The sequence below is a fragment of the Anabrus simplex genome, chromosome 7, assembly GCF_040414725.1.
Source record: "Anabrus simplex isolate iqAnaSimp1 chromosome 7, ASM4041472v1, whole genome shotgun sequence".
NCBI lineage: Eukaryota > Metazoa > Arthropoda > Insecta > Orthoptera > Tettigoniidae > Anabrus > Anabrus simplex.
Window position 1 is genome coordinate 43,428,107 of NC_090271.1, and position 25,029 is coordinate 43,453,135.

Consider the following 25,029-nt stretch of genomic DNA (forward strand, 5'->3'; position numbering starts at 1 on the left):
AACTGTTTCGGCAACTAATCACAGTAATGTGGAAGGTTCACCATGAACTAAATTGGAATTATTAATTTAAAATTTTACTGATCTACTTTGGCATTTTAAATTGTAACTTTCTTTGTAAACCAAGGTACAGTCTCCAAGGTACCGAACCTTACCTCTTTCGGCTTTCTGTTTGCTTTCCTGTGTTTTGTTTTCTAATTCGTTTGGTAGGTTTTCTTCTCCCCCCCCCCCTTTCTGGGGTTTGGGTGAATTTTATCATTTTCTCTGGCCTGTTTTCCCTCCGTGTATTAGGAGGCCTTGCTTGTTTCTTGTGGTTACCTTGGCGACGGTTCGTGTGTGGATTGTTGTCGGGTGAATTGTTGTCTGGCGTGTTGTGCCTGTGTGGATCTTGGATTTTATTTTTCGGGGTTGAGTGTATCGTTTACTGTTTAAATTAATTTATTTATTTTCTCCTCCTTAAATGTTGTGTTACCATTTCCTTGCCCCGCGTGAGGAGGTATTTTTACGTAAAATTCTGTTTGCCTTGGAAACTGTCCTTGGTGTAAACTGAACGTTTTCAAATCTGGTAATTATTAGCAACGACCGCGTTGAAGATCCAGTTTATTGAATAATTGTTAACTTAGTTTTTTTTATTAAATAACTATCCGTGATCGATCACATTTTATTTCAAGTTGTACTTATGTAAGAGAGTCTATTGGTTTTCCGTTGTTTTCTGATTACATTTTATTTGGTACGGAGGTCACCCCTTTCTTTCTTGTTGTTTTCATTAAGTTCTCTATTTATTATCTGTTAAAGAATATTTATTTTTCATTAATTGTTATTTAGTAATGAATTAATTTTCTTTAAAACCCCACCTGGGTATATTCTAATTTATTTTACTTATTGTTAATTTCCTTTTCCATTTTTCAACCTTATGTTGATTTTATTTACATTTTGCCATTACGTTTTAAAAATAAACTTAGGCTTTATCATCTTAATAACTTGGTTTGTTACCTACCTTTTGCCCTTCCATTAAATTTTTAAGTTTTTTAAACTTCATGTAAATGCTGGTTTTCATTCGCCACGTTCGGTGGGGCACTGCCACCGTTTTTCTTGTGCATTAATTTCCACGGCCTTTAGTTGTCTTCCTTGCTGCTTCCGGTAAGTTATTTCTATGGTTTCTTGTTTTTAATTTTGTGACTGTACTTGTTGTTTTTCTTCTTGTGCCCTTCTTCTTCCTCGTGTTCGCTATTACTCCCATTTTGGGGCGGACACGCTAACAACCTTCTCACCAGGGTCTCTATCTCTCTCCCTCTCTCTCTCTCTCTCTCTCTCTCTCTCCGTTCCTTTTTTTCTCTCTCTTTTTCTCTCTCCCTGGTGGATAAGGTTTTTTCACCTCATCACCCCTAGGTGGTAGCGGGGACCTAGAGGCTGGTGAGCGGTGAGAGTGGTATCAGAGCGGTGGTTGTTTGTTGTTCCACTGTTGTTGCTCTGCTGCCTAATCTCTGTTGTTTCTGCCTTGTGCAGCCTAACTTTCCTCCCCTTCTACCCTTGCTTGGTGCAGTGCTGTGGCGAATGTTGGTGGATGGAAACCAAAAATTGAAAAACTAAAAGTGTTATTGTCAATAACTATTGTAAAAGGGAGTGCAAGAATCTTGTGTAATTTTTTGATTATTTTGTTCCATGTTTGCTACCATGGCGCGTGCCGTTACGAACCCCTCCTTCCTGCGTCGTGCCGAATTGGAGTACGAGTTATCCATTCGTGGCCTTGAACCTGCCCGTACTGTTGCTGAGTGCGCTGCCTTGCTATCAGCCAACTCCCAGGTCCCCATTAATGTATTTTCTATTGACAGGAGTCGAGTAGGTGAGTACCTTAACCTGATCTGTGACAATCTTAACGAAATTAATATTATTCGCGAAGAGTTTATTGAATTGCCTCCGTCCAAAGCCCAAGTAAACCGGCTGAGGGCCAGAGCTGACCACTACTCGGGTCGAATTCTGGATTTATTATCTATTAAGCCTGATTCTGTTTTTGTGTCAGAATGTGCTAGATTGTTAACGGTTGTTTCTGGCATCACCTCTGATTTAGACTTGCTGTTGATTAACAGAGATATGGAGAATTGTTCTATTTCTACTGCACTTAACCCTTCTGTACCTACCCAGAGTGTCTCTTCCCACCAAATTGCGTCCTCGACCCATGCCCAAGGTCCGTGTTGTGTGACTGCTCCTTTACTGGAAACCTTAGTCTCTAAGCTAAATTCGGCGTCATCGCCTAACTGTTTAAAGGAAGTCTTTCGGGGAGTGAAGTCCTTTTCTGTAAATTCTATCGATGAGTGTATTCGATTCTTACGGTTTTTGGTGGAGTTGACCGAGACTGGTAATGTGTACTCAGTCGACGATTTGGGGATTTTCCGCGCCCTCTTCCCTCATTGTGAAGGGATTCTAAAGAGAGAAATTTCTGAAGCTATCTCTAAAAATTTATCGATTAGCACCTTTCATGAACTTGTTCTTTCCAAATTTATTCCCTCTCTTGCTCTCCAAAGTCTTGTGCCCCAACACTGTTTCCGGACCCAGTTCCTGCATGAGAACTTGCTAACTTATGTGCTGGATCTGCGATTCTTTTGCAAGGTTTTTAGAATTTCTGTGCCAGAATGTGAAATGGTCTCTAGAATTTTAAGAGGAATATCTCCTGCGTACCGCTCCTATCTTTCCTTAACCCGTTGCCCTACTACCTTTCAAGAATTGGAAGAGGCCTGTTCCTTTGCTGAAGATGTCAAACATGGGGATACCTCCAGACCTGTGAATTTCCCTCCCCCTACTACTACCAATTGTCCCGTTCTTCCGTCAACACCTAAGGTAGTGAATGCCCGTAAATGTTACAACTGTGGGTCCCGAAATCATCTAAGAAATTCCTGCCCTGACGTTAGACGTGGTCCAGGCGCTTGCTATTCCTGTGGCTCTAGACAGCATGTTAAAAGAAATTGCCCCTTGGTAGACAGAAATGGTACTCAATGACTAGAAAGGGAAAGGGCAAAGTCTGCCAATTCTAAGTTTGTAAACCCTGAATCTCGTAAGAAACCGGTGTGTCCCCCTAGGTGCAATAGTATTTCTGCTCATGCCCCCTCCTCTGGCACGTGCACATTTGTCGAAGTCAACAATGAACCCGTAGATGCCCTTCTTGATACTGGAAGCGCAGTATGCTTGATGAATTATGCCTGGTATTGTCAAAAGAAATCCTCGTGTAAACTTCCGGAAATAAAACCCACTAACTTAAGATGCGTTTCGGCTAATTGTCAGTTTTTAAATATTTTGGGGACTGTGAAGGTCAAGTTGAGGATTGGGAATTTCACTTGGAAGATCAAGTGTTTGGTGACATCCAATTTATCATGTAACATCATTCTGGGTACCAATTTTCTATCTTGGGCTGGTGTCGTTTTGGATCCTCAGTGTCGAAATTTCTTTTTTAAATTTTCTCCTGACCTGAAATTTGAATTGATTAACGTTCCCTTGAAATTGCCTAAAGTTTTGTGTGTGGGTTACCCTGAGTCAGATGAGTCTAGTGACATCGATCGGCTTGACCTGAATCATTTAGGAGATGCCGAAGCACAGCAAGTTCGTGATCTTTGCAGGGAATTTCCCGATGTGTTCACTAGCAAGTTAGGCTTGACCAACGTACTCGAGTATGACATTGAGTTGTCTGACCTGCAGCCTGTTCGATCCCCTCCTTATCGCCTTTCCCCACCCCGTATGTTGGAATTAAAGAAAATCATTGATCAAATGGAAAGAGACGGAGTGATCAGACCTTCGACTTCCCCGTATGCGTCCCCTGTGTTCTTGGTACCCAAACCTTCGGGTGGTTATCGTGCTGTGATTGATTATAGGGCTCTAAATAATAAGATTGTACTCCAATCTATTCCTCTACCCGACCTTCATACCTGTTTTGGATGGTTCTCAGGTGCGAAATTTTTCACTGTCCTGGATTTGAACCAGGCTTATTACCAAGTGCCTTTATCGAAGAGATCAATTCCCCTCACTGCCTTCATCACCGACTGGAACTTGTATGAGTTCCTCAGACTCCCGTTCGGGCTAAGCTGTGGAGCAGCTGTGTTGTCAAGGTTGTTAAATTCCATTCTCTCTGACATTAAGTTCAGCTATGTCTTTAATTACCTGGACGATTTATTAATTTATTCGAAGACCTTCGAGGAACATATGGTGCACGTTAGGGAAGTATTGCTACGGTTAAGGAAAGCCGGCCTTACAGTGAAGTTATCAAAGGTAGCTTTCGCCAGACCCAACATGTCTTTCTTGGGACATGTAGTTTCTTCTGAAGGCGTTTCCATAGATCATTCCAGAACTCAAGCCATTAGGGATTTTCCACCTCCCAAAGATGTCAAGGGCGTTGCTCGATTCATTGGTATGGTCAATTTCTTTAGAAAATTCATCCCTAACTTTGCTGAAGTGGCTGCCCCGTTGAACGACCTTAGGAAAAAGAATGTAAAATTTACTTGGGGTAAAGCCCAGGAGGAAGCTTTTAATTCATTGAAGGTCGCACTGATTAATGCACCTTTGTTAGCTATTCCCGATTTCGAGAAACGTTTCATTGTCCAAACTGATGCCTCTGGGCGTGCTATTGCTGGCGTTCTGTTACAAGAACATGAAGATGGGCGTAGGCCCGTGGCCTACGTATCTAGGGTCCTCAATGATCTGGAGTCTAAGTACTCCATTTATGAACTAGAGTGTCTAGCTGTGCTGTTTGCTCTGGAAAAATTTCGATCATTCATTGAACACGTCAACTTTGATCTGGAAACCGACAATCAAGCTCTTTCTTGGGTGTTGAACCGACCCAAAAGGACCGGTAGAATAACTAGATGGGCATTACGGATCTCATCCTTTAATTTCAATGTTCGCCACATTCGTGGGTCTGAGAACGTCATCGCCGATGGCTTGAGCAGGATGTTTGAAGGTCACCCTTGTGCGGAAGCCAACCCATGTGTCGATGAGCTTGCTGTCAATACCGTTGGAGTTAGTGCCATCCTCACTGACTCCCCATTGCTGTATCAAGAAATTGGAGATCATCAAAAAACTGATCCGGATCTGAAAAGGATCATTGATACAATCAGTAGCGGGATCGAAGTGAAACCTTACTCCTTATCTAAGGGTGTTCTCTGTTGTAAGGGTCGCAAGGACCATAATTCCAAAATTGTCGTTCCTAAGGTTCTGGTACCGGTCATTTTCAAGTATTACCACTGTTCACCCCTTGGCGGTCATCTAGGAAATTTCAAAACTCGTTTGAAAATCAGGCAATTCTTTGTTTGGAAGAAAATGGATAGTGATATCAGGAACATGGTCAAATCTTGTAAATCTTGCGCCATCAGCAAACCTAATTTGAATAACCGGGTAGGATTATTGTCTTCATCACAAGCTTCGCGCCCCATGGAACGACTGTTCATAGATTTCGTAGGACCCCTCCCCCGATCTTCCTTGGGAAACACCCACATTTTTGTATGTATAGATGCCTTCTCCCGGTTCTGTTGGATCTTTCCCACCAGGTCCACTAATTCACGTACCTCTATCTCCTGTCTAAATTCCATCTTTGCATCCTTTGGCCCACCTAAGTTCTTAGTATCTGACAACGCTAGTTCTTTCACCAGTAACTCCTTCAAAAGGTATCTGTTTGAGTTGGGCATTTCACATGTCACCACTATTCCATACTATCCAAATCCTTCTTATGCAGAGAGGTTGAATCGGAACTTAAAATCTGCGTTGATAGCGTATCATCATGGCAACCAGTCCAAATGGGACTCCTGTCTGCATTGGTTGGCCCATGCTTTCAATTCCGCTACTCATGAGTCCCATGGTAAGACGCCTATGTCTTTAATGTTTGGCTATACTCCGTACTCCCCTATGTCTAACCTGCTATGTATTGAGGATCTTCTCCCAGACCTATCTAGACCTAATGATGTTCAAAAGATCTGGAACGAAGCAAAAAGGAATCTAGCTGTGTCATACGAAAAGGTCAAAAGGCAGTACAATAAAGGTAGGAAACCGTCAAAATTCAATGTTGGTGATCTCGTGTATGTTAAGTGCTACCCAATGAGTAAGGCTGTGAATAAGTTTTCGGCAAAACTTGCCCCTAGGTACCAAGGCCCGTGCACTGTGTTGGAGTTCTTGTCTCCCGTTTCAATTTTGGTAAGTGACCCTGTAGCCAAGCGTATTAGGCGCGTTCATGTTTCTCAAATTAAACCCGGTTGATCTGGCAAATTGTACCGCATCTTCCGCTGGATGGATGCACCTTTGGTAACTGACCTGTATTGTTAGTGAATTTAGCACACATACTGTGGGATGGCGAACGAGTCAATCTGGTCCTTTCTGTGCCTCGTGTTGGTGACTCTAATTTAGTACTTCTTGTATGTTACTGTTTCTAGGTGTGGATCCTTGTAGTTAGAAATTGTCTTTCCGTAATTGTCTTGTGATGGTGGTATTAATACCTTGGAATTGATATACTCGTTATCTAACCTTATGCTTATGTGGTGCGCTAACGAAGTTCCTTTGGGGAAATCTGATGACATCTAACTTAAATTGTGCTTTGTTGTCCCTCTGTTTTCTCTAGGCTTATGTAATTTCAAAGATTTGATTCTTCTGTGGCTCCGCATCGGATTCCTTCCGCTGAACCCTTCGATCATCTTGTGACTTGATCATTGCTGAGCTATGGTGTGCCTGGGATGGAATGTAAGGGAGTGTGTCTGGTGCCTGAGTGTTTACCATTTTGTCATCCTTTCATTGTGTGCGTGTGTCTGAAGATGTGTGGTGCTTAGTCATGATTGGGTTGCTATTTGTGCCATTTTAGCATTGTACGATTTCTGATTGTGGTGTGTTTCGATCATTTGGTGTCGGATAAGTTCCCTGTTTGCCTTCTGCATGGACTCCGTGTCTTAAAGGTGTTTCTGTTCCGGATACTGATGTTTGTATTCATCCATGATTGAGAGATCTGACACTCCTACTTTTGGGCACTCTTCGCGGCTGTTCTAAAGGTGGTTTTCTATGCGTGAACCCTCTATATTATTTTTCCTGTAATGGGTTTTTGGGCTGAATTTATCTTCCTAACCTTTTGGTTTTGGGGTTATGTAGAATATCTGTCTGCGATTTTTTTTTTCTGTGGGCGTTCGGTTGGTGCACTCCTGCCAGCATTATGGTTGTATCTCCTGTGTTGTAACTTGGTAATGTTGTTGTGAGTTGTTTGGATCCTTCTGAAATGTGGACCGTTAGTAACGTTGTGTAATTTTCCTTATCTACCGGTTGGCGGGTGGAGTTTTCGGTGGTACTGTCGGACTTCCTTCCTGAGGATATTTCTCCTTTTGTGCTTCTGTGGGATGGACCTAGTCCTTAATCTGTACCTGGTTTGCGGTTGTAATTTCTGCTTTGTATTGTGCTGTTTTGTGTGGTCTGTGAGCACGCGTTGAGGATAGCTATCCTTTATCTCTCTATGAATAACCCGTGCTGCTACCTTGTCATTATTTAGGTAATCGTGTTTGGATTACGTTGTTTGGCTGTCAAGACACCTTGGTTGGGATGTGATTTGTCCTTTAATTTACCTCTGTGTCACGGTAGATTTGGTTGTTGGTTTGGTATCCACTACTCCGAAGAAGCACACCTTAGGGTGGGCCATTCTTAGTAATCTCTTGGCTCTGGGATTTTCGACTTGTTCTTCCTCACGCTGAATTAGGTTTGTGGTTACTATTCTGTGCCACGTTGCCTCGTGCATTTAGTTTCGGTGGTTGTACCTTGATGTGGCCGTTGTGGATGACTGACTGATCGCGATTTTTCCATCTGGTAACCTATAGGAGTCTCCTGATTGCCCATCGAGGCTACTGTTGCCTGTCTTACCTATCTGTATCTCGAGTGGTTTCTGCGTCCCTTCTCTCTGATGGTTTTCCGTTGGTCTGTTCAAAAATTAGTTTTCTATGCTTGTGTCCTTACCTGTGTTTGTTGGTGAACTAGGATAAGTTGCCGATCCCAGTGTGGGTTGTATTTCGCTCAACCCCTCGTTCTTGACCCTTGGACCGATTGACGAGTTCGCCACTCTGTGGTTGTGCGTGTGTCACTCCAATATCTAAAAGTGTAATTTGATAGGTCTTTCATGTGTCCTCTTAGTTTAACTCCTGCTATTCTAAACCATATGTTCCAAGGACGTCTATTCTTTGGTGTGGTCCTGTACCTTTACTTATATATTTTTTCTTGTGGGTGATTTGTGCTTGAATAATATTACTGCTTACCCTTCCGTTATGTTCATGATCCTTAGGGATATCTGTCTTAGTCCTAGTTGGTACTATGTGTTGGATTGTACCCTATATTTCTATGTGTTCTTGTTCATTGTTTCTCTACGTGTCATGGCTAAGTGTCCTTCGTGGCAGTGTAACATGGTGTATTTTATGTAGTTTCCCTTTGATTTCTTAATTGTCGTTGTATGGACCCTTCGTTTCCTTTGGTACTATATTGGACCAAGTGGAGAGCTCTGGGCTTCAGCTAGTTTGTTGGTAACTAGCCTATGTAAAGTTAATTGGCGGATCTGTGGATCCTGTAACTGAAAACTCACCTACTTTAATTTCCTGATTTGTTTTTTGTTCCTCCCTCTTCTTGTGGTTTTGCCCCCATTCGGGTTTTCCGGTGCGTTTCATTTCCCCGGTTGTAACCTTTTTGCAACACGAGATCATGCATTTCCTTAATATCAAAGGAGACTTGTAAAGGTATTCATGCATTAAAAATTAATTTACCACCGTGCTTGAGAAAATAACCTGGATGCGTGGACTTATAATCATGTGGTTTTGTTTAATTTTGGTCAGTATATCTGTGATTAGTGTGAGAGTTGCCAAACCTCAAGGTGAACTGTGTCATGTGTCATAAACTGTATCATAGTGTGATGCATTGAAACAATGTGTATTGGGTGAAACTGAATATTTGGCGAACTCTGGTCATTGTGCTCTCTATTTGATGACAAACATTACTCTGGTGATTTACCGAGTGATCGGTTAACGTTTGTGGACACTGATGTTGATTGCACCCCGCCAATTATTTCTAAAAACTATGTGATATGGAACTGTGTCTTGGACTATTAACCTGGTCAGGTGAACTCCTAACTAAAACTAGTTAATCTTGGTGGTCGTTTTCTGTTGGACAACTTCGCCCAAATTTAGTGTATGTGTGACCACCTCATCATTGATGGCATGTGCATGAGATTTTGTCGTCGATTCGGGGCGGGAGGGGTGAGACAGTATTAAATAATGTGAGCCTCCCCCTTATAAACATTTTGAACTGGCCTGTGAGCCCTAGAATATCTGTGTCAACGGACTGCTCGACATACCGTTTTAAACTAATGTAGGCCGCGCGCAGTATCTCCTAGCTTTGTTTGGTCGCGCATGCGCAGACCTGCTACCAGGAAAAACTTGCCTGCTGCTTGCTTGCCGACGCGAGGGCAGTTCGCTGGAGTCAGCCATGATAGCGTGCTCGTGTGGTTTTGTGTCCGGCGTCATGGAGTCGTGGAGTAGCTGGAAACCACCGTAATCTCCCCGATAACGGGGATTTGCCCCAGATGAACTAATTGGAGACCTCCTGCCATTCCTTCTGATTTTGTTTTGGTTTTATTGTTTCGTCTGGATACTACACAACGAGGTCTGGATGCCAGCGGTGACTGTATTTTCTTCGTCAACAATGTCAGGTTAAAACTCCTCTCATTTCTTCATCACCAAAGGTATGTACCAGTGTTTGAAATCATTCTAAACGTCGACCAGAAGAGAATTTTGATACTTTCGGAGATTTCTGGAAAAGTAATAATAATAATAATAATAAATATTTGGACTTCGCCGTTAAATTTATTCCTATTTGCGTGTGTGGTATCGAAAATCTGGAAAACTGTTTCGGCAACTAATCACAGTAATGTGGAAGGTTCACCATGAACTAAATTGGAATTATTAATTTAAAATTTTACTGATCTACTTTGGCATTTTAAATTGTAACTTTCTTTGTAAACCAAGGTACAGTCTCCAAGGTACCGAACCTTACCTCTTTCGGCTTTCTGTTTGCTTTCCTGTGTTTTGTTTTCTAATTCGTTTGGTAGGTTTTCTTCTCCCCCCCCCCCTTTCTGGGGTTTGGGTGAATTTTATCATTTTCTCTGGCCTGTTTTCCCTCCGTGTATTAGGAGGCCTTGCTTGTTTCTTGTGGTTACCTTGGCGACGGTTCGTGTGTGGATTGTTGTCGGGTGAATTGTTGTCTGGCGTGTTGTGCCTGTGTGGATCTTGGATTTTATTTTTCGGGGTTGAGTGTATCGTTTACTGTTTAAATTAATTTATTTATTTTCTCCTCCTTAAATGTTGTGTTACCATTTCCTTGCCCCGCGTGAGGAGGTATTTTTACGTAAAATTCTGTTTGCCTTGGAAACTGTCCTTGGTGTAAACTGAACGTTTTCAAATCTGGTAATTATTAGCAACGACCGCGTTGAAGATCCAGTTTATTGAATAATTGTTAACTTAGTTTTTTTTATTAAATAACTATCCGTGATCGATCACATTTTATTTCAAGTTGTACTTATGTAAGAGAGTCTATTGGTTTTCCGTTGTTTTCTGATTACATTTTATTTGGTACGGAGGTCACCCCTTTCTTTCTTGTTGTTTTCATTAAGTTCTCTATTTATTATCTGTTAAAGAATATTTATTTTTCATTAATTGTTATTTAGTAATGAATTAATTTTCTTTAAAACCCCACCTGGGTATATTCTAATTTATTTTACTTATTGTTAATTTCCTTTTCCATTTTTCAACCTTATGTTGATTTTATTTACATTTTGCCATTACGTTTTAAAAATAAACTTAGGCTTTATCATCTTAATAACTTGGTTTGTTACCTACCTTTTGCCCTTCCATTAAATTTTTAAGTTTTTTAAACTTCATGTAAATGCTGGTTTTCATTCGCCACGTTCGGTGGGGCACTGCCACCGTTTTTCTTGTGCATTAATTTCCACGGCCTTTAGTTGTCTTCCTTGCTGCTTCCGGTAAGTTATTTCTATGGTTTCTTGTTTTTAATTTTGTGACTGTACTTGTTGTTTTTCTTCTTGTGCCCTTCTTCTTCCTCGTGTTCGCTATTACTCCCATTTTGGGGCGGACACGCTAACAACCTTCTCACCAGGGTCTCTATCTCTCTCCCTCTCTCTCTCTCTCTCTCTCTCTCTCTCCGTTCCTTTTTTTCTCTCTCTTTTTCTCTCTCCCTGGTGGATAAGGTTTTTTCACCTCATCACCCCTAGGTGGTAGCGGGGACCTAGAGGCTGGTGAGCGGTGAGAGCAGTGTCTAGTGCTGAAGAAGATACAAACATCCAGCCCCAGCCAAAGGAATTAACTAATGAAAGGATAAGCAGATTAAGAAGAAGAAAATCAATAAACGTCATTATTTTCAGTAAAATTATCCGCACTGCCATACAGTTTGTATCCGGCGAGACACTAACTTCGCGGATATCCGCATCCGTGCAAGGCTCTACCTACCTAGCAAAGGCAGCTCTGCAGTGGTGCTCTGATGTCCTAACTGTTCACCCTAGCGAGTGTTTCTGTAAGTGATGCCTCGATACAGCACGTTGCATTTAAGGGTGCGGCTATAAACTATTTTTAGTATGTGAATACCATTTGACGCCAGAATGACTACTACTAATTTCCATTGCAATCGGTCTGGTTTAATTCAAACATTTCCTTTGTGATCAAGAGAAACTTGTTGTCTCTACGTGCAGCAGCCTTTGTCCCCAGAAAATAACCTGGTACCCATTTCTGTTGTCGAATGAATGAATCTCAGGCTCATGTACGTCTCCGGAAATGGAAATCTTGTTTCTAATTTTTTGACTTCCTGACGGAGTATCAAACTCATGTCCTTCCGCCTAAGCCGAACACACTATTACCACCTCGATTAGACAGCCCTGTTAATCTTTTGATACCTGACCCAGATCAAAGAAAATGTTGAACTTATTCTAGGCAACATCACAAAGACGTAAATAAAAATAACTAAGAATAGTACAACTGAGAAAGAGCTGATTTTGTCCAACTCCTCTTATTCTGAATATTTCAGGACCGATTCTCTACACATTTTGTTAGAGTACTTCAATACCAAGGACCGACGGCAGGCTTTTTCTAATATTTCCAAATGTTTAATTGTGTAGATTATACTTACAAGTGGAGGTCACAATGTACGCATCGCCGATTTTATTCAAACTTTGTAGGTTGGTAGTACTAAATCACAAAAACACACTGGCAAAGAACTAGCGTGGTCAAAACATAAAAGTCTAAATTTTTCTACCTAAATATACGGTGTAGCGATAACATAAATATTTTGGTTTAAACATGCATACATTTTAATTTAAGTATACAGGGTGAACAGAAAATGGTGCACTTGGAGGTCGCCATGCGATTCCCCATCCCGTTGCAAGACAAAAGTTTCTATAGCCAAATCGGATCTGCTGCTCTTGGAAAACAAGTTGAAAACGAGAAGCTGTCACATCCTGCAGCGCACCGGAATGTAAAAGAGTAACGTACATCACCCCGCTCTACCGTACCCGCTGTCGCAGCTCACTGAGTAGACGACTGGGCTATCAAACCCCCATGCACCATGGAGCTACGGCTCGAAACTACGTCAAGTTTGTGTGTGTGTGACGTCAGGTCCCTAGTTCCCGTCGTGTAACTGCGTTTGTAAGCATGACATCCTGTTCTCACATGACAATAGTCGAACACATCCATTCAACTGAATACATGAGTCGACTAACCACGCACTGCACAACCATAACTGGTCCTGTCATGTGCATGCGGGCGGCTTCATGATGGAGTACCCAAACGGCGAATACGTCGATATGCTTTTAGTGTTGGGTGCATCCGATAACCAAGCTTCTACTGCTGCTCGTGAGTATGCAGCACGGTACCCTCAAAGGCGCATTCCCGATAAGAATATTTTTCGTCGACTTGAGCAACGTATGCGGGAAACCGGTAATCTTAGTCAACAAGTGGACAGAGGTCGTCCAAGGACTAGACGTACTCCACAAACAGAGAACGACCTTCTTGGAACCGTTCACCAATCACCTCGGCGAAGTACCCGTGATATTGCAAGGCAGTTCCAGGTACAGGGTGGCTCACGAAATGTCATACACTGGAAATTGTTTATAGAAAATGTAATACACAACATATTAAATACAAAATGGCGTCACAACATTCACTGACATGTGCATGGATAGTCCGTGTGCAGGACATGTTCAGTATGTCCACCTTCTCGGTGTACAACAGCTTCGAGATGAATCCTCATGTTCGTGATCACTCCACGACACAAGTCCTCACTCAACCCTCGGAAGAAAGTCTCAATGGCCGCATGCAATTGCTGTACATTTTCGGATTTATGGCGGTAGATTGTCTCCTTCAAATATCCCCACAGGAAGAAGTCGCAGGGATTGAGATCGGGGCTATGCGGAGGCGAGATTGAGCCTCTCTGAAAACGCTCGAGATATCGATGGGACATCACACGGGACCCGAAATGTTCATTCAGGAAGTCCAGAACAACATTTGTTGTGTGCGGACGAGCTCCATGTTGCATGAACCATTGCGTCTCTAATGGCAGTCGTGATGCAAAAAGTTCTGGAAGGAAACTGTTTGTCAACATGTCCAAGTAACGCGCACTATTGACTGTGTTATTGAAAAAGATTGGCCCAATAATTCCAGGACTGGAAATTGCAGCCCCCCCCCACACACACACACACACTTTCACACCATGACTTTCAACCCCGTGCACAATAGCAGGCCGTTCTTTCGCCCAAAACCGGACTTTATGTTTGTTCACTGCACCCTTGAGATAGACGTGTGCCTCTTCACTGAACCATGTGTTGTGCAATACGGGATCACCTTCTGCAATAGCCCACGCAGAAAACTGCACTCGCCGTTGCTTACCAAGCGCCGTTAGTTTATGACCTGTTGTCATTTTGTATGGAAACACGTCAAGGTCAGCCTGCAGTATTCTCTGAATTGATCTACGAGAGATGCCCAGCTGAACTCATGCAATTCTGGTGGATTTGGAGAGGCTCCGAGCCACAGCCGCTCTCACAGCAGTAACATTCTCCGGTGAGTGGACAGGCTTGAGGCGGGGCCGTTTTTTTTTAGTATGTTGCCTTCTGTATCAAATTACCTGGCCAGTCTGTATACTGTCTGCCGACAAGGAGCCCATCAAGTACGGAAATGAACACGAAACCTTTCCTGGGTGCGAGCTACGCTCTTTGTTTCCACATAAAACAACACTATATTCACCTTCTGTTCACGCGTCAATCACCCTTTGTCCGCCATGCTGTATAACTGGCAGCCGGTAAGCATGCGCGACATGTGGTGCTTCCTGTCGGATCATGCATGAAATAAGGTTTCTGTTCACGAAAGGACATGGTTGTGAGCCCAGGTTTACATATTTTGTAAAACATTTCCGATGTATGACATTTCGTGCGCCAACATGTATCTCAAACACTGGTTGTTGACGTGTTGCACGACGAAAAACTGCATCCATACATTACACGTTAACTCATCATCAGCGGCCAGAAGACCGCATTCAACGAGTACAGCTCTGTGAATGGCTTTTGCAACAAGTTGAAGGTAACGAACATTTTATAAAAAATGTGATATGGAGTGACGAATGTAGCTTCACTCGGAGAGGTATTTTCAACGATCACAACAGCCATTATTGGTCTGACCACAACCTACATATCACCCGTGAACGCGGCTTTCAGGCACGCTTTGGCATAAACCTTTGGGCTGGAACCGTGGGAGGAGTGCTTTTAGGCTCTTACCTATTGCCGGACAAGTTGAATGCACCCCGCTATCGTACGTTTCTGGGTAATACTTTGCCTGACGGTTTAGAAAACGTTCCACTTGGTGTTCGACGACAGCTATGGTTTCAGCATGATGGTGCGCCGCCACACTTTGGAATGACTGTGCGTAACTGGTTAAATGAAGTATTTCCAGGGAAATGGATTGGTGGTGGAGGACCAATGTTCTGGCCTCCACGTTCCCCGGAGCTTAATCAACTAGATTTTTATTTGTGGGGACACTTAAAGAAGCATGTTTATAGTACTCCACCCATGGATGTACAAGACAAAATAGCTCGCGTGCATGCTGCATCGGCAATGGTGGATGCAGGTGTGTTGCGGAGGGTCCAATAACGTATGTTCCAGTGAGTGGAGAAGTGTTTGCAAATGCAAGGTGGTCGCTTCGAACATCTGCTGTGAAGTGTACGTACCGGCTCTGTGAAGATAAGACTGGACGTCACACGTACACTATGGAATTATTGTGCGTAGCATAATGGGCAATCCAATGTAGCCTATCTGCTGTACTGATTGTGTTTCCTTGTACCGCACTGGATATAGACGATGTTAATATATCCACTATTATGTTCTACGTATTGGTTTTATTTGTGCCATGGATGAAACAAAGTGGTCGTTTACGTCTGTAAGAAGTTCATGTAATGTTAGATTGCTTAAATAAAGGTAACTGTAACGGTAAGACAAAACATACCGGTAGTGTATTACATAGTGGAGGTGTACATTGGATACAATTTGATACATTAACTGAAAAAAAGGATTGTCGCCAACGCGACTTGAACATCGGCGCGTCTGGACAATCGGCATTTAGGGCTTTTCTTCGTCTGACTGAGCTAATGAGACAGCTCCGGCAGAGCGCCGAGTTCATGCGACCTATACTCGGCCACGCTGCACGCTGTTACAGCGTTGCCAGGGCCTCGTCTTTTAACTCGCATTTCTATTAAACCTATTGGGGGACTCGGTTTTGCAAGATAAACTTTTGTCGTGAATTGCGACGAGGAACCGCATGCCGACCTCCACGTGCGGCATTTTTTGTTCACCATGTATATAGTTTCAAATTACATATTGTTCATACCTTGCACTAGAATTTTCAATAAGAATTCAGTGAGAGAAAAGTATTATGAGTAAATACTTGGCAAACTATTCATTGCACAGGTACGCTTCTTACTTGTCAGTTTTTAAATGTTAAAGTTCAGATTATCTTGGAAAAAATGTGTTGTGTTGCATTCATGTGGCAAATATGACTCCACCTAAAGGACCCTTCAATAAAAGAATTGAGGGGCAATAAATGCCCGAAAATAGAAACGAAAAACTAAAACTAAGATGAAAGTGCTAATTCAAGGGTGGTTGTAGAAACAAAGGTGTTTCAGGCATCCTTGTGCTCGTAATGACATTTCTCCTTCAGGCATATCTCCACTTTATGCTAGTCGTTCTACAATGAAACCGACATTTGAAAATAAATTTGTAAGTAAACCTGTCCGCCTCTGTGGTGTAGTGGTTAGCGTGATTAGCTGCCACCCCCGGAGGTCCGGGTTCGATTCCCGGCTCTGCCACGAAAATTTGAAAAGTGGTACGAGGGCTGGAACGGGGTCCACTCAGCCTCGGGAGGTCAACTGAGTAGAGGTGGGTTCGATTCCCACCTCAGCCATCCTCGAAGTGGTTTTCCGTGGTTTCCCACTTCTCCTCCAGGCGAATGCCGGGATGGTACCTAACTTAAGGCCACGGCCGCTTCCTTCCCTCTTCCTAGTCTATCCCTTCCAATCTTCCCATCCCTCCACAAGGCCCCTGTTCAGCATAGCAGGTGAGGCCGCCTGGGCGAGGTACTAGTCATTCTCCCCAGTTGTATCCCCCGACCAAGAGTCTGAAGCTCCAGGACACTGCCCTTGAGGCGGTAGAGGTGGGATCCCTCGCTGAGTCCGAGGGAAAAGCCGAACCTGGAGGGTAAACAGATGATGATGATGAAGTAAACCTAAACAATATCAGAATTCATCACACTATTTTTTCATAGATTTTAACGTAGTGCTCTCAGTTTTGTTTCAGCTTGTTCGTTGTAGTGAGAGGCAATGAATGATTTCTGGAAAATGCAAAACTTTGATGTGATTTCCTAAAATGAAGGCTACAGACAACACAAGAAACAGAATTAGTGTTAAGGACAAAGTTATCGCGAGAAATTGATTTGAGCTACTCGTTAGTTTTGTCCTAGTCAGCAGGAAATTTGTGAAATTATGAGTGTACCTTTGCTAATTTTCCCGTTCGAATTACAAAAAGGCACACAGCGATACGAATACATGTTCCAATATTTACAAACACACTTAAAGAAAAAATCACTACACTACACAATAAAAAAATAAAAAATAAGAATTAGCGCTAAGGTAGCGTGGCCGAGCGGTCTCAGTCGCTAGTTTCAGGCACCTGTCTCCTCGGAGACGAGGATTCGAATCCCACCATTGCCAGTTTGTTACTTTGAACAAACTATGGTCCGCCTCTGTGGTGTAGTGGTTAGTGTGATCAGCTGCCACCCCCGGAGGTCCGGGTTCGATTCCCGGCTCTGCCATGAAATTTGAAAAATGGTACGAGGGCTGGAACGGGGTCCACGCATCCTCGGGAGGTCAATTGAGTAGCGGTGGGTTCGATTCCCACCTCAGCCATATTGGAAGTGGTTTTCCGTGGTTTTCCAATTCTCCTCCAGGTAAATGCCGGGATGGTACCTAACATAAGGCTACGGCCGCTTCCTTCCCTCTTCCTGGACTATCCCTTCCAATCTTCCCATCCCCCACCAAGGCCCCTGTTCAGCAAAGCAGGTGAGGCCGCTTGGGCGAGGTACTGGCCATTCTTCCCAGTTGTATTCCCCGGCCGAATGCCCACGCTCCAGGACACTGCCCTTGAGGCGGTAGAGGGTGGGATCCCTCGCTGTGTTCGAGGGAAAAGCCAATCCTGGGGGGGGGGGGTGTAAACCGATTAAGAAAGAATTAGCGCATAAATTAGAAATCTTATTTTGGACGAAGTTATGGCGAGAAATCACTTTGAGCCAGTCATTTTATTTGTTCTTGTTTGCAGAAAATTTCTATTCGAGGTACAAAAAGGCGCAGCGGAATATCACATATTCCAAGATTTTTAAACATAATTTAAAGAATCAAATCACCACACTACACAATTAAAAAATAAACTAATTAGCGCATAACAATCAACTCTCAATAACAAGGCAATAAAAAACACACTGCGAACACTTACAACAACAAAACAATATAAATGAAACTGGAAGTGCTCTAATTGTGGTACAGGGCTTCTTGTCAGTGACTTAGGTGGCCAGCGTTTCAGCGGCATTATGGTGAAATTTTCCAATTACAGCTTTATTCTGGGCATCACAAGCGATTGTCAAGGCCGGAATAAGGAGCGCAGCGAGGAATTCAGTCGGCGTTGGTTTCACTTAAGCCCTTGTAACTACATTCGGCGTGGACATTTCTCAAAAAAACATTTTTTTTTTGCTAGTTGCTTTACGTCGCACCGACACAGATAGGTCTTATGGCGACGATGGGGCAGGGAAGGGCTGCGAGTGGGAAGGAAGCGGCCGTGGTCTTAATTAAGGTACAGCCCCAGCATTTGCCTGGTGTGAAAATGGGAAACCACGGAAAACCATCTTCAGGGCTGCCGACAGTGGGGTTCGAACCTACTATCTCCCGAATACTGGATACTGGCCGCACTTAAGCGACTGCAAAAATCAGAAAATACCTCAGGGTATTGAACCAAGGAACACATTATATAATGATTTATGTAAATAAGATAATTTGGCTAGGATTTGAATAAAATGAATACGAGAGAAGGAACGACCGATTTTAGGGTGTCTTTCCGGAACTGCATATAGGCGGCAGTGATTTTAGAAATTTGTTTTTTTTTAATTTGATAGAGCTACCCAAGACTGAAATTTTGAAATTTTTCTGGGTCCTTAAGCCCTTCAACTTTCGGCACATTTGAGGAAATTGCTTAATTTTACGCTTTTCATAGTACGGGGACCACTACATCGTTTACTAAGAAAGGTTTACAACATTAAAGTATGTAGTGTTAATATTGTTAACAATGATACCGTTTTGTTCTATCACAGGTAATATTCGTGCAAGAATGGTCTTAAACCTAAAATGTATTGGTTATTGAGCAATGTAGTGCGCTAAAATTACGCTGCCAGCGGGAACGAATTGGGGATGAGTGTGTTACATAATGCTGAACATATCCAACAACACCATAAACACGGACCGGAGCGAGTGCCAAACAAGAACGGAGACATGTTCCGATGTTGGTGATCGCAGGTTTTAAACGAAACTCTAATTAAAACGCGGATTATTTTTACTCCGTCCGCCTCTGTGATGTAGTGGTTAGTGTGATTACATGCCACCCCCGGAGGTCCGGGTTCGATTCCCGGCTCTGCCACGAAATTTGAAAAGTGGTACGAGGGCTGCGACGGGGTCCACTTAGCCTCGGGAGGTCAACTGGGTAGAGATGGGTTCGATTCCCATCTCAGCCATCCTGGAAGTGGTTTTGCGTGGTTTCCCACTTCTCCTCCATGCAAATGCCGGGATGATACCTAACTTAAGGCCACGGCCGCTTTCTGCCCTATTCCTTGTCTATCCCGTCCAATCATCCCATTCTCCACCAAGGCCTCTGTTCATCATAGCAGGTGAGGCCACCCGGGCGAGATACTGGTCATCCTCCCCAGTTTTATCCCCCGACCCAATGTCTCACGCTCCAGGACACTGCCCTTGAGGCGGTAGAGGTGGGATCTCTCGCTCAGTCCGAGGGAGAAACCAACCCTCGAGGGTAAGCAAATTAAGAAAGAAAGAATTATTTTCACTCTGCCTTTAACAGAAACTGAACTAAGTCACATGACTGAAAGATCTCCACAAGGGAGGAAAATAAACAAATTAAACAGATCGCTATTTGTTAAAATGGCATGAGTCACAAGATGCAATTTTTTGTGCGAAAAACAGAAATGTTTTATTCTCAAAATGGTTACTAGTGAATGATATTGCTTCTACATATTTGAATACTTCCCAAGAATAAGGATGTAACCAACAATTTTTTGAATACAATTAGTGGAAATAGGGTGTATCATCACATACCTAAATTGTGATGTCATTTTGTGTCTACATTTGTACTTCAAACTGGTTTACAGCCAACAGGTCTTTGTCCTCCGTGGTGTAGGTTTGGAACGCCAGTCAAGATGATGAACAGTGCTTGTGTTGGTTCATCATCAGGTGTAAATAACGGCCATAGACTAAATCACATCTGGATTTTGAAATATTTTCTTGACAATGTTTGTTTTTATTGCTGTTTTTATTATTGCAGTAATATCATTTGATCGAAAGGCAAGTACAGGACCTCTCTTCAGTTATATACAAACGTGAGACATGCTTGCAGAGTATTTTCCATAGCATCACTTTCAAGCCGACGGCCATACCATGTTGGATACACCGGTTCTCGTCCGATCACCGCAGTAGAGCAACATTGGGCTTGGTCATTACTTCGATAGGTGACCGGCAGGAAATACTGCGTGCCGTTGGCTGAATTCGCTTTTTCCGGCCCCGCGGTGTAGTGGTAGCGTGTCTGCCCCTTACCCGGAGGCCCCGGGTTCGATTCCAGTCCAGGTCTAGTATTTTTACCTGCATCTGAGGGCTGGTTGGAGGTCTACTCAGCCTACGTGATTACAATTAAGGTGTTATCTGACGTTCAGATGGCGGCCCCAGTGTAGAAAGCCGAGAGTATCATCGTGCTGACCACACGACACTTAGTAATCTGCAGACCTTCGGGCTGAGCAGCGGTCTCCTAGTAAGCCATGGCTCTTCAAGGCTGTTGCGCCATAGGGTTTTTGTTTGGTAGCACTTCCAATTCATATATTATCTTTAAACCGTGAGGTTATAACAACAAAATATTGTTTTTAATATAAGAACTCATTTGTACACTTGCATATGAAATTGGTTCAAGTAGTGTATTTGTAGATTTCAGTTATTTATTACGTTCTCCTGCCTCCTCTTGTCCTGAATTCGAAACAAGCTATTTTGTAGTGCATTTACTACCTAACTTTGAGTTCCAAAGTCTCAGAAATCTTTGCTGTCTTGACCACAAATAGTGTGTTTGTAGTTGACATACTTAGTCCTTAAGTCATCCTCCTCATATGGGAGGTTGGATTAATGATAGTTAATAATAATTAATAATAAACATGAAACTGCATAGCCTTTCGGGTTTATACCGTGTCAAGAAAATAAGGTGGAATTCTTTGAGTTTCGCAGAGAACTGTGCTTTGCGTCATCAGAAGAAAATCTTGACTGACCACGAGAAAGGCTTCTTAAACAATTATTTTTTAAAAAAAAATTAGACGTTATAATAGAAATGGAAATGGTACGTTCATTCGTCACCAGATGGCTCCCCGGCCGTGGCACAGCGCTAGCGTTCGAAGCGCAAGCTGAGCGAACCATCAGAATCAGTCTAAGAGGGTGACAAAACGTGTGTACGTATATATGACATTGACAGGTGTATGACATTTACACAAGCCTGTAATGAAACAAACATTAATAGTAATTAATAATAAGAATGAAATAAACCCCAAAAATAATTTTCCTCTCTCCTGAAAGATTACGGATTCGATGGTTACATCTTTATTCCGAGGAAGTCTTCATTTAACCTACAGTATTATTTGACCATAGGGCATGATAAAATGAGTGAGTTGATTTTGTATACCTTTCTTATTAAGTCGGTAGTATGCAGACTAATGCCGTTTTAATAATATGGAAGAGTAAACTAAACTAAGCCGCCTCTGTGGTGTAGTGGTTAGCGTGATTAGCTGCCACCCCCGGAGGCCCGGGTTCGATTCCCGGCTCTGCCACGAAATTTGAAAAGTGGTATGAGGGCTGGAACGGGGTCCACTCAGCCTCGGGAGGTCAACTGAGTAGAGGTGGGTTCGATTCCCACCTCAGCCATCCTGGAAGTGGTTTTCCGTGGTTTCCCACTTCTCCTCCAGGCGAATGCCGGGATGGTACCTAACATAAGGCCACGGCCGCTTCCTTCCTTCTTCCTTGCCTATCCCTTCCAATCTTCCCATCCCTCCACAAGGCCCCTGTTCAGCATAGCAGGTGAGGCCGCCTGGGCGAGGTACTGGTCATTCTCCCCAGTTGTATCCCCGACCAGGAGTCTGAAGCTCCAGGACACTGCCCTTGAGGCGGTAGAGGTAGGATCCCTCGCTGTGTCCGAGGGAAAAGCCGACCCTGGAGGGTAAACAGATGATGATGATGATGATGAAACTAAACTAAAAGATGATGCAACGTATCTTGTTAACAAAAATGCACACAGAATCATTCATTATAGCCTATAATTGATTTTTTGCTTAAAGCTAGCTATCCTAAAAGAGCCTGTAGTAACACTCAGTACGTACAATACTAGAAATAGAAAAACTCTTGATTAACTTCTTGTGTGTCATCTCCTGAAGACTATTCTCTCTGAAACCTTACGTTTCGTGAAATTCCTCAATTTGGCTGTTTCTACGAAAACTATATCAATGTGCACTCCTGAATCGTAAAAGGACAAGTTCCCATTGAAGGCTATGAAAAATATGCGTTAATGTGTCCCCATAAAGATTAAAAACTAAAATATTTGACCTTAATTCTTAACAAGCTTGTTTTGTAGTGAATTTTTTACCTATCCTTGAGTTCCAAAGTCTCAGAAACCTTGAACACAAGTTTAACTGACTTGCTACGTTATATAACATGTTCAATGAATTCTATTAATACTGAACAATATGGACTGATGCCGTTGTAAGAAAGGATCGCATGTTCTCTCCCTTGCCACGAGGCACTGAGTGGGCACACTAATGCCTTGTTAACACACATCGATGCTTCCACTAACATAATTCACAAAATGGTCATAAAGTGAAAATGGCCAAAATAGTAGTCACTTTCACACAGACCTGTCTACGTTGCCAATTCTGAACTTACTAACAAATCCTATTAAATATATCTAGTGTCTGTCTTTTCCAGCATTCCTCCCTCATAGTTTTGCAGTTGTATATCCTTTACCCTCCTTATAACAAACTTTCATAAGCCTCTACCCCTTGTACTCCAGTCTTCAGATCACAAGTACCGTAATCCCAGACCTTCCATAATCCTTTTTACCTTATTAGCCCAGCATTCACCATACCTACTTGCAATCTGAATTTACAAGGGGAGGGGGAGGGGGGAGATGGGAGGTTCCTACGTTTAGCGTTCCGACGGGGTAGCCTGTGAGTTGTTTCCCTCTCTCAGTACAGGTTTCCGTGAGGAGAGATAGGAAAGAGAGGGAAGGAAGAGAATAGGTGTTCGAGTGCTCCCTCCCAGCCTAACAACAGGTTAGCCTTTGGGAGGTGGGGGGTAGGATGATCCAAGAGAAGGGAAACCACGTCGACGCAGCTAAAGTTCAGTGTCATAGACACGACTAGTGTGACCTTTCTTATGTTTATTTTTGTTTATATTTCCTCTACGTAGCTGATGGAGAAATCTGTAGTGTTGTAAAAGGAAATAAAGCTATGATATGGTGTCATGTCGAATCTCACCGTCATCTTTATTTTAGAATTATAGAGTTCCAGTACTCCTTACTGTTTAATCTTGAAATAACGGAGCAAATTTGTATTTCTTGTGTTCTACCATGAGTGACTGGCTCCTTTGCAGCTCGGAGCTGATTATTAGGTTGACAACGCTACATTCTACCTAAAACTAATTGCTCACATACCGTTAAGTTAAACAGATCTCGCCATGTCCTTAATCATTCGTGTAAACTCGTGTTTGTTCATTGCGCAGAGTACGAGAGAGATGAATCAACCCGTCTCAGAGATATCGTTGCATATTAAATGTTCTAAAGATGATTATTTATATTTGGACAGTAATGTGGACTGCATTTCTCTGGTTCCTGTTATAATTCTTACAGAATATGGAGTCTGAATTTCTCCCTTATTTTCGTTGCCTATATTTGTTTCCTGCTTGCATCTCTTCTGTCTCCCACTTCGTATATTTGGGCTTAAATAGTAACTCCATCAAACAGTTTTGTTACCCGAATACCGCTAAGCTTTCCTTTGTTTCTACTGGGACAGTTAGCTCTACCTGCTACTTTAGTATTTGTACGCGTTTTAGATGACTTGTGAGAAAATAAGTCCCCTCCGTGGATGGCGTCCAACCCACTTAGAAACGATTCCAACCGTAAATGCCTTACTTGGGCTAGAAGGGCATAAGAATCAACGCAGGGCGTGCACGGTACAGGAATGGAGTGCTACAGAGGGAGAGAGGTTTGTTGAAATAATGTCTAATTCAAGAAAACTGAGTTTATTAACAAAAGTTGAAATTTCATATCACCTCTGTACAGAAGAAATACTGGAAAGTGTCCTTTCCTTGTCCTACGGCTGGCGACGTTCCTTGAAATCCAGCTACTACTCTCGTATAACCTTGGGTCCCCTCTCTGCACCATGGAACCACGATTCTAGACGTTCTAGATGGTCTGGAATTTCTAGAAGGCCTAGACGGTCTAGAAGTTCTAGTAGTATGGACGTTGAGACTGGTCACGTATAGGAATAACGTGAATACAAGCGCTTATGTCCTGGACGTATTGATTTGGAAAGCGGCTCCTGCACAGATGAGAAAGAGATATAATAATGATCTCAAACAAGGTTTATAACACGCAGAAATCGTGAATCAATAACTATGACTCGGTAGAATGCCATTAGAATCTACCCCGTGTTCTGAGATTAATCATTTGAAGTAAATTCTATGCGGCCGAATGCCAATAAAATCGAACACGCGAAATAAATAGCCACTTATGATAATGTAACTTCTTATCGTCGAATGTCGATGAAATCGACCTAGTAAGTTGGAAGAATGTGACACTTGGCATAAGTTGAAGTTTTTTCACTTGACAAATTTTCCTAAGTTTTATTCAACTTTGAAGGCAATCACTTTGATCGGATGAAAATATTTTACTTGTAAAATTAGTCTTGTTCACATGTGTTAATTAAAAAATAAATTGAAACTGACTGTTCATTAACAGTTCTTGGTTCCATCACTCGTAAGATTGAAAAATACAAGACCGGGCGAGTTGGCCGTGCGGTCGGGGGCACGTGGCTGTGAGCTTGCATCCGGGAGATAGTAGGTTCGAATCCCACAGTCGGCAGCCCTGAAGATGGTTCT

The 25,029-nt window shown here is 42.8% G+C and overlaps 1 pseudogene; it reads left to right on the plus strand.

Moving 5' to 3' along the window:
• The first annotated feature begins 20,274 nt into the window (after positions 1–20,274).
• LOC136877889 (5S ribosomal RNA) lies at positions 20,275–20,393 on the plus strand (annotated as a pseudogene).
• The last annotated feature ends 4,636 nt before the right edge of the window (positions 20,394–25,029 follow it).